Source organism: Euprymna scolopes, chromosome 21, assembly GCF_053919585.1.
Source record: "Euprymna scolopes isolate OS-2025 chromosome 21, ASM5391958v1, whole genome shotgun sequence".
NCBI lineage: Eukaryota > Metazoa > Mollusca > Cephalopoda > Sepiida > Sepiolidae > Euprymna > Euprymna scolopes.
This window is the reverse complement of record NC_136502.1, coordinates 4,789,342-4,797,295: the sequence shown is the minus strand read 5'-3', so window position 1 is coordinate 4,797,295 and position 7,954 is coordinate 4,789,342. Positions and strand designations below refer to the sequence as shown.

General features: G+C 33.9%; 1 protein-coding gene across 2 annotated transcripts in view; it reads left to right on the top strand.

The window, feature by feature from the left end:
* The first annotated feature begins 1,230 nt into the window (after positions 1-1,230).
* Positions 1,231-7,954, top strand: part of LOC145241974 (protocadherin gamma-A11-like) — a 412,318-nt gene continuing 405,594 nt past the window's right edge. Inside the window, exon 1 of one of the 2 annotated variants that reach the window (XM_080104846.1) lies at positions 1,231-1,367. The gene's annotated coding sequence lies outside the window, so the exon portion shown is untranslated. The remainder of the gene's footprint in view (positions 1,368-7,954) is intronic. The other variant, XM_080104844.1, reaches the window with a different exon arrangement.

The following is a 7,954-nucleotide window of genomic DNA, read 5'->3' as shown; positions in this document are numbered from 1 at the left end:
CACGTACACAAACACACCCGCAAATTTCACTCTGATTTCTGGTCTCAGCGCCGTCACGTTACGCCTCGGTCCTACTCTTTTCTTTACAATACCACCCTTCAGAAAAATGCACGTGCCCACAAACACACACACACACACATATACAGCCTTACAAAAATTCACGTGACTGCATGCACACACGCATACTCTTACAAAATGCATGTGCACACATACACACACACACATACATATATGCAACCTTACAAAAATGCACGTGACTACATGCACACACACATATGTATACTCTTACAAAATGAATGTGCACACATACACATATACACACACATACACACATGTATAATAAAAATGCACATACACACACACGCACATGCATATACATATGCACACATATGTACACCCTGACAAAAACACACACACACATACATATACATATGCACATATATGTACACCCTGACAAAAATGCACATATACACACACACATGCATATACATATGCACATATATGTACACCCTGACAAAAATGAACATACACACATACATACATGCATATACATATGCACATATGTGCGTACATGTATAGAAGGATGTTTTCTTTGTATTTCGATCTATACACTCCTTCTTCCAATAATTTTGTATATTTTGGTGAGGGAAAGCGGGTGGGGGTAACCTTTATTGTTTGTGCTCCATGTTTTCTCTCCCTGCCTCAACCATTCGCGCATCCTTACTCTCCAAACTCTCCATTCACTGGATTTTTCTGACTCGGTGTTCATTCATTGTTTTTATTCATTTATTTATTTATTCTTTTAGCGGAGGTGGTTGTGGTGGGGGTGTTCATCTTCGTCCCCTCCATTCCTCTTTATCCCCCCAACCTTATGATGTCGTTTACATCTTTGCTCTCCTTTTTACAATGGTATCCCCAGCCTTGCTCTCCCTTAAAACATTTTCTCGTTCATTCTCTCTCTCTCTCTCTCTCTCTTTCTATATAGCTATATCTACCTTTGTCACTATATCTCTATCTATCCCTTCTCTCTCTTTCTCTCTCTTTCTTTCTCTCTTTCATTCTCTCTCTTTCTCTCTAATTCCTTAATCTTCATATTATTGCTCACAACAAATACATATGTATTTCTCTCTGTCTGGGGTATACCATCCTATCATATATGCCCACCCACACATCTTTCCGTGTTGTCACTCAAACATAGCAGGAATAGTAAAAGTAGTAGAAGTAGTGCTCATAGTAGCAATAGTATCAGTAGTAGTAGTAGTAATAGTAGTAGTAGTTGTAGTAGCAGAGCCTTACTCCAGGACGTATGTTTCTTCTCTCCACATCTGACAGTGAGCTGTGTTTTTTTTGCCCCCCCAACTTCTCAGGTCAGTCCGTGTCGGCCTTCTTTTTTTTTTAAATCACCTGTGTTACGTTTCTTGGAAAAAAAAAAATCCTGACGAACGTATGGAAAAGAAAGTCGCGAAAGTGCTGCCCGAGCGAGGCCGGCCAACAATGCAGGATGGCTACAGACGGATAGACGGTTAGATAGACGGACAGTCGGATAGACGGATATATAGACTGAATGATAGATAGATAGGTAGATAGATATATAGATAGATAGAGAGAGAGAGCGAGAGGGAGAGAGAGAGAGCGAGAGAAAGGGAGAGAGAGAGAGAGAGAGAGAGAGAGAGACTGGGCGACAAAACCGGGAATACCACAGAATCTAAAAAAAATGAGAGGAAAACCTAGCGGTCAGAGAAATTAAGAAAAAAATCCGAAGAATAAAAGACCGAAAAGACTTAAAGATAGACGATATCTACCTGCACGCATATCTATATGCACGTACGAATACTAAATATGCATACATGGATACCTATTTTTTATTCATATACGTTTATATATGCATACAGGATAGATATACACATACATATTTGCATATATATATATATATACATATACAAGTTTATTGATAAATAAACATGGATACATACATGTGCATATACACACACATATATATATACATATATATATATATATATATATATATATATATATATATATATATATATATATATATATATATATAAGTGTATGGATAAATATACATAGATACATACATGTGCATGTTTATATAATATATATATATATATATATATATATATATAAAGAGAGAGAGAGAGAGAGGGAGAGAGAGAGGGAGAGAGCGAGATTAAATATATATTTGTATAAATATATTTATATGCCTATTTTATACGTTTATCCAAACGGAATATATATATATATATATATATATATATATATATATATATATATATATATATATATATATATATATATATATATATATATATTTGTGTACGATACATACATTTATGTAGGTACATATATAGACAGGTGCGGTGTATATGAAATACTGGAGTGCATCACATGTTTATCCCCCCCCCCCACTTAACCCAGCCCTAACCAGCGCTTCTCACCCTCATCTCGTCCCTTCAATATCCACTCCACTTTACTTTGCAATCCTCCCTCCTTTTCTAACTCGGTCCTCTTCCTCTTGGTTCTCCTCCTCCCTCCTCTTTATGTTTTGTCGCCACCCCCTCTCTATTTTTCTACACTGCTATGCACTGTGCTATGCGCGAACAACTGCAGTTTCCCTTGATGCTTTGTGTATGTGTGTATACGACTAGCTCACTGACTGGATGATTGAAGGGATGGATGGATAGACAGATAGCTAAATGGATTACTCCTTATACAAACACACACACACACACACATATATATATATATATATATATATATATATATATATATATATATATATATATATATATATATATATATATATATATACTAGCAGGGAGACCCGACGTTGCCCGAGATTGAATTATGATCGACTAATATTTTAATATTTCACACTCCCATATTTTTATTGTCACCGAAATCGATGAAATCGCCCATTTTTCAATCAAATCAATTGATTGCCTGCTATACTTGAGGACTCATCGCAGTGCACTGGAAGAAAGTTTTACAAGCCTACCCGCAGTTATTTAGTCCACAATACATTGTTGTCGACATTGCACTGTAGAGAATTTACTGTTAATTTTATAAAATTATTTCATATATAACATCTTAAATTAAAGTTTCAAATGCAAAAGTCAAGTACCATGGTTCAGTTGTACTCTAAACAGAAACATTCCTTTCGTGCGTGCCCCTCTCATATCATAGAACGTACTGTTGATTTTATACCCAGGGTCTTTCTGCTTGTATGGTGATAATGGCTTGAATTGAAGTTTAAAATGAACAAATCAAGTATAATGGTTCAGTTGTGCTTTAAACAGAAACATTCATTTCGAACGCAGCCCTGTCATGTCAAAGAATCTACTGTTGATTTTTTATGCCGGGTCTTTCTGCTTCTGTGGTAATAAAACTTCTCAAATGCACTTGTGATGTTAAGCTGTATAAGGTGTTAACTTTTTTCAAAATCGCCTGTTCCTACTTTCATCAGATTTTTTCGATTATCGATTATCGATACTTATCGAATACATTCTGATAGAAAACCTATCTAAGAACACTGTCAGATACATAAAGTACCTTTGTGTGAAATTGCACGGAAATTGGACAAATTGTTGCAGAGTTTATAGGGAACGAACTCACACAGACACACAGGCACACACATACACAGACAAAGTTCCTTTTATATAATAGTAAAGATAACGTCATTTAATTTCTATCTGTATTTTCCTTGGGTTATTTTTTTAATAATAATAATAATAATAATAATAATAATAATAATAATAATAATAATAATAAAAGTGGTGGGTACAAAAAATCTGGGGAGACTTGTCGTCACTTAGACTCCATGGTACACCACAGGTTGTTCTTAAATAGAAATCTTTGATGTTAACCTGTGTGAAAACTCCTAGTGAGTTAATAATAATAATAATAATAATAATAATAATAATAACCACAACAACAACAACAGCAACAATAATAATAATAATATTAATAATAATGAAGAGCCTTTTTGCCACCTAAACACCAATGTATACCAATAGCCCATGCCAGCAAGAAGTCAATGGTAAGCAACAGTTGAGATAACGTGAAGTCACCTGTGATGGTTATCGAGAGAGATGGAGAACACTGGAAATCAGTGGAAACTTGTCACCCTAGCATCAAGATATACTACAGGTTATTGCCAGTGAGTAGTCGCTGATGATGGCCTGCATGAGAACTCACGTATATGAGTGCAATAATAATAATAATAATTATATATAATAATATATATGTGTGTGTGTGTGTGTGTGTGTGTGTGTGTGTGTGTGTGTGTGTATACACGGGCGTGTGTGTGCGCATTAAAATTCTATATTCCTAATGATAGTAGTACAATCGTAGCACTAATGTATGGTTCTAAGAGACTTGAATCCTCAGGATACTAACTAAATCCGCATATTGCAGACTTAGAATTTGAATAAGCCGATATATATATATATATATATATATATATATATATATATATATATATATATATATATATATATATATATATATATAGTTCTCCTCAAACAGCTGTTCTATCGTTTCGCGATTTCTCAGGTTAGATAGACGTAGCAAACTAATCAACTCTTAAGTTCAAAACCCAGACAGACACTGCTCTCTCTCTCTCTCTCTCTCTCTCTCTCTCTCTCTCTATATATATATATATATATATATATATATATATATATATATATATATATATATATTCTGTTTAGCTTGAGTTCTTTGTAGTATTAGGTAGGGGGAGCCCTTCTTTGTGTCCTCTTTCTATGCTGTAATCTTTTTATTTTAGTCTTAAGTTCGATGACAACCTTTTCCTTGATAATTTGATAATATTTGAAATATTCAATTAAAAGAAATAATTCAAAGGATATTTATTTTACAAACACACACACACACACACACACTCACACACACACACACACACACACACATATATATATATATATATATATAAGAGAGAAAGAGAGAGAGGGAGAGAGAGAGAGAGAGAGAGAGAGAGAGAGAGAGAGAGAGGTGTGCCCAGGTTAAAAATGTATTCACAGGATAAAAATCCCGAGAATTGCCATTATAAAATATTTCTCAATAGTAAATAGAGTTATTTATAACATTATTTCCTAATACAGACGTGTAATACATGTGCTACACTGGCATGACACTGTTTCGATCTGTAGTTATTAACAACAACAAATAATAAAACAAACAACATACTAATGAGACTAGTTATCAATAAATACAGATTGAAACATTGTCATGCTAGTGTAGTGAAGCCTGTTCCACGCCTGCATAAATAAATATATACACACACTAGCAGGGAGATTCGGTGTTGCCCGGTATTGAATAAGTATTAGCGAATGTTCCACCCTTCCAATACTTTTATTGTCATCAAAATCGGTGAAATCGTTCATTTTTCAATCAAATTGATTAATTACCTGGAGAACTCGCCGTGGTGCACCGGGAGGAAGGTTCGCATGCCTCTCCGTAGTTACTTAGTCTAAATACATTATAGTCTACATTGCACTGTACAGAATCTACTGGTGATTTCATGAAATTTTTAAAGTTCAAAATGCAAAAGTCAAGTATTATGATTCAGTGGTACTCTAAACAGAAAGATTAATTTCGAACGCGCCCCTGTCTTATCAAAGAAACTTACTGTATATTTTATGCACCAGGACCTTCTGCTCGTGCGATGCTAAAACTTTTCAAATGTACTCGTAATGTTAGGCTGTCTAAGGGTTCTAACTTTGGTCGAAATCGGACTTATTTCTTTCTTTACTTGAATTCTTTTGATTATTTATTTTGAATATTCATCAGTGGCATTCCGGTACAAAACCTATCAAAGAGCATTCCCAGACATATGAAGTACATTTGTGCGTAATTTTAAAATAATCAGCCTAACTGCTTTGGAGTCTATAAGGAAAGAACCAAAACACACACACGCACAAACACACACATATTTCTTTTTTACTATTCTTTATGTAAATATAGTCATATCTTGCTACGATGTGCAGACCGGTTCAATCAGAATGGATTTCGTCACACCGGAAAAATTAAAAATTAAACAGTTTAACAGTTTAAGACCATTTTTAATTTTAGAGGAGATATAAAGCTGAAAGTGTGTGTGTGTGTGTGTGGTCACGAATAGGCTCCTATATGGTTGACTATTTTAAAAAACTGATTACATATAATGATAGAAGATGTATCGAGACACAAATTGTGGGGTCTGCGTTCGCGCTTGGTCCACAAATTATGGAAATAAAAAATTTAAAAATTAAATAAAACACGTTTACAAGTGTTTTTGATATAGATGTACATAAGAATACTTTGATAAGTATGTTTTAACTTAAATAGGGATGGTATAATTAAAAGTGTGGTGTCTGCGTTCGCGCCTGGCCTCCATAGAATGGAAATAGGCACAAACTTAATAAAGACTTTTTATATCTATCTGCGTAAGTATACTTCGATAATTATGTTTCAGTTTGAAGAAATATGGTATAATAAAATTATGGGGTATTCGTTCGCATCTGACCTCCATAGAATTGAAATATGTCACAAAGTTTAACAAGGTTTTTTAATATAGATCCACAGAATATTGTGATAAGTGTTTCAGTGTGAACAGGTATGGTATAATAAATTATGGGGGTTATCTATTTTATTTTTACTTTCATCATATTTTGCTTTGGTTTTGATACCCCCGAATTCGACCCAAATTTACAACCCTTCCTTTTCATGACCTATCATACTTTCATAAATCAGGGTCCATTTTCTGTAGGCTGTTTTTGAACTCAGTCAACGACGGGTACTTTTTCTAGTATATATATACACATATATATATATATATATATATATATATATATATATATATATATATATATGTGTGTGTGTGTGTGTGTGTGTGTGTGTGTATAAAGTGGCAGAGAACACCAGCAGAGTGCTCACTTCAAAAATAAGAATGTAATATTTATTTATAAATGTAATAGAGAAGGTCAGGACAATATCGGTACTGCCGGTTTCCAATCCTAATAAAGAAGTTCTATACTTAGTCTATTGTGTCAGACTTTCATATCAGAGGCAGATATGAAAATAAAGGATTATGGGAATCCAGCATAGGAGACTACCTATAAGTACCCTTCGTCTGGATTTGAAACCGACGGTACCGATGATCTTCTAATTTATTGTAATATGTGTGTGTGTTTGTGTGTGTGTGTGTGTGTGTGCATCCTCTGTCAAATATGATGACAAACCCAAATATGCCCCGTCAATATTCGCACAAATACTTATATTCATATAAAATAACGCGTCAGTTAGTAAAGTTAAAAGAAAAGGAATAAAAAAAATGAAAGAAAGAAAACGTCTCAAACTGGAAAGTTGAAAAAAAAATGAAAATATATGAATCGTTATATAAAGAAGAAACAAAACGTCTCATTATGGAAATCGAGTGGAGGAATTAAGATGGCAAGGGAGTGTGGCCGGATATTTTATTTGCTTTCTTTCCTCTACGCACGTGAGACGCTTTCGTTTGTTGGTAGTTTTCTAAACGCTAAATTATATCTGACGAAATATATATATATATATATATATATATATATATATATATATATATATATATATATATATAAAGTTCCGGAAGTTACAAATCACGCCGCAGATATCAACATAAGACCGGATTTCATGCTCTTAAGAGACAATGGTCAGATGTTGTTCGTGATTCGTATTAGCATCAGCATCTGACGATTTCGCTTTAGAGCATGAAACCCGATGTAATGTTAAGACCTGTGAATTAAGTTGCAACTTTACAAATTATACGCACATTAAATAACATAAAATTCAACTTTTTAAAAACGTTAAAATCATTTGAAATAATGCCTAATCCACAACAAAAGATACGGTTTAAGGCTATAAAACCCGGTGTAATGTTGAAACCTATTTACTTACG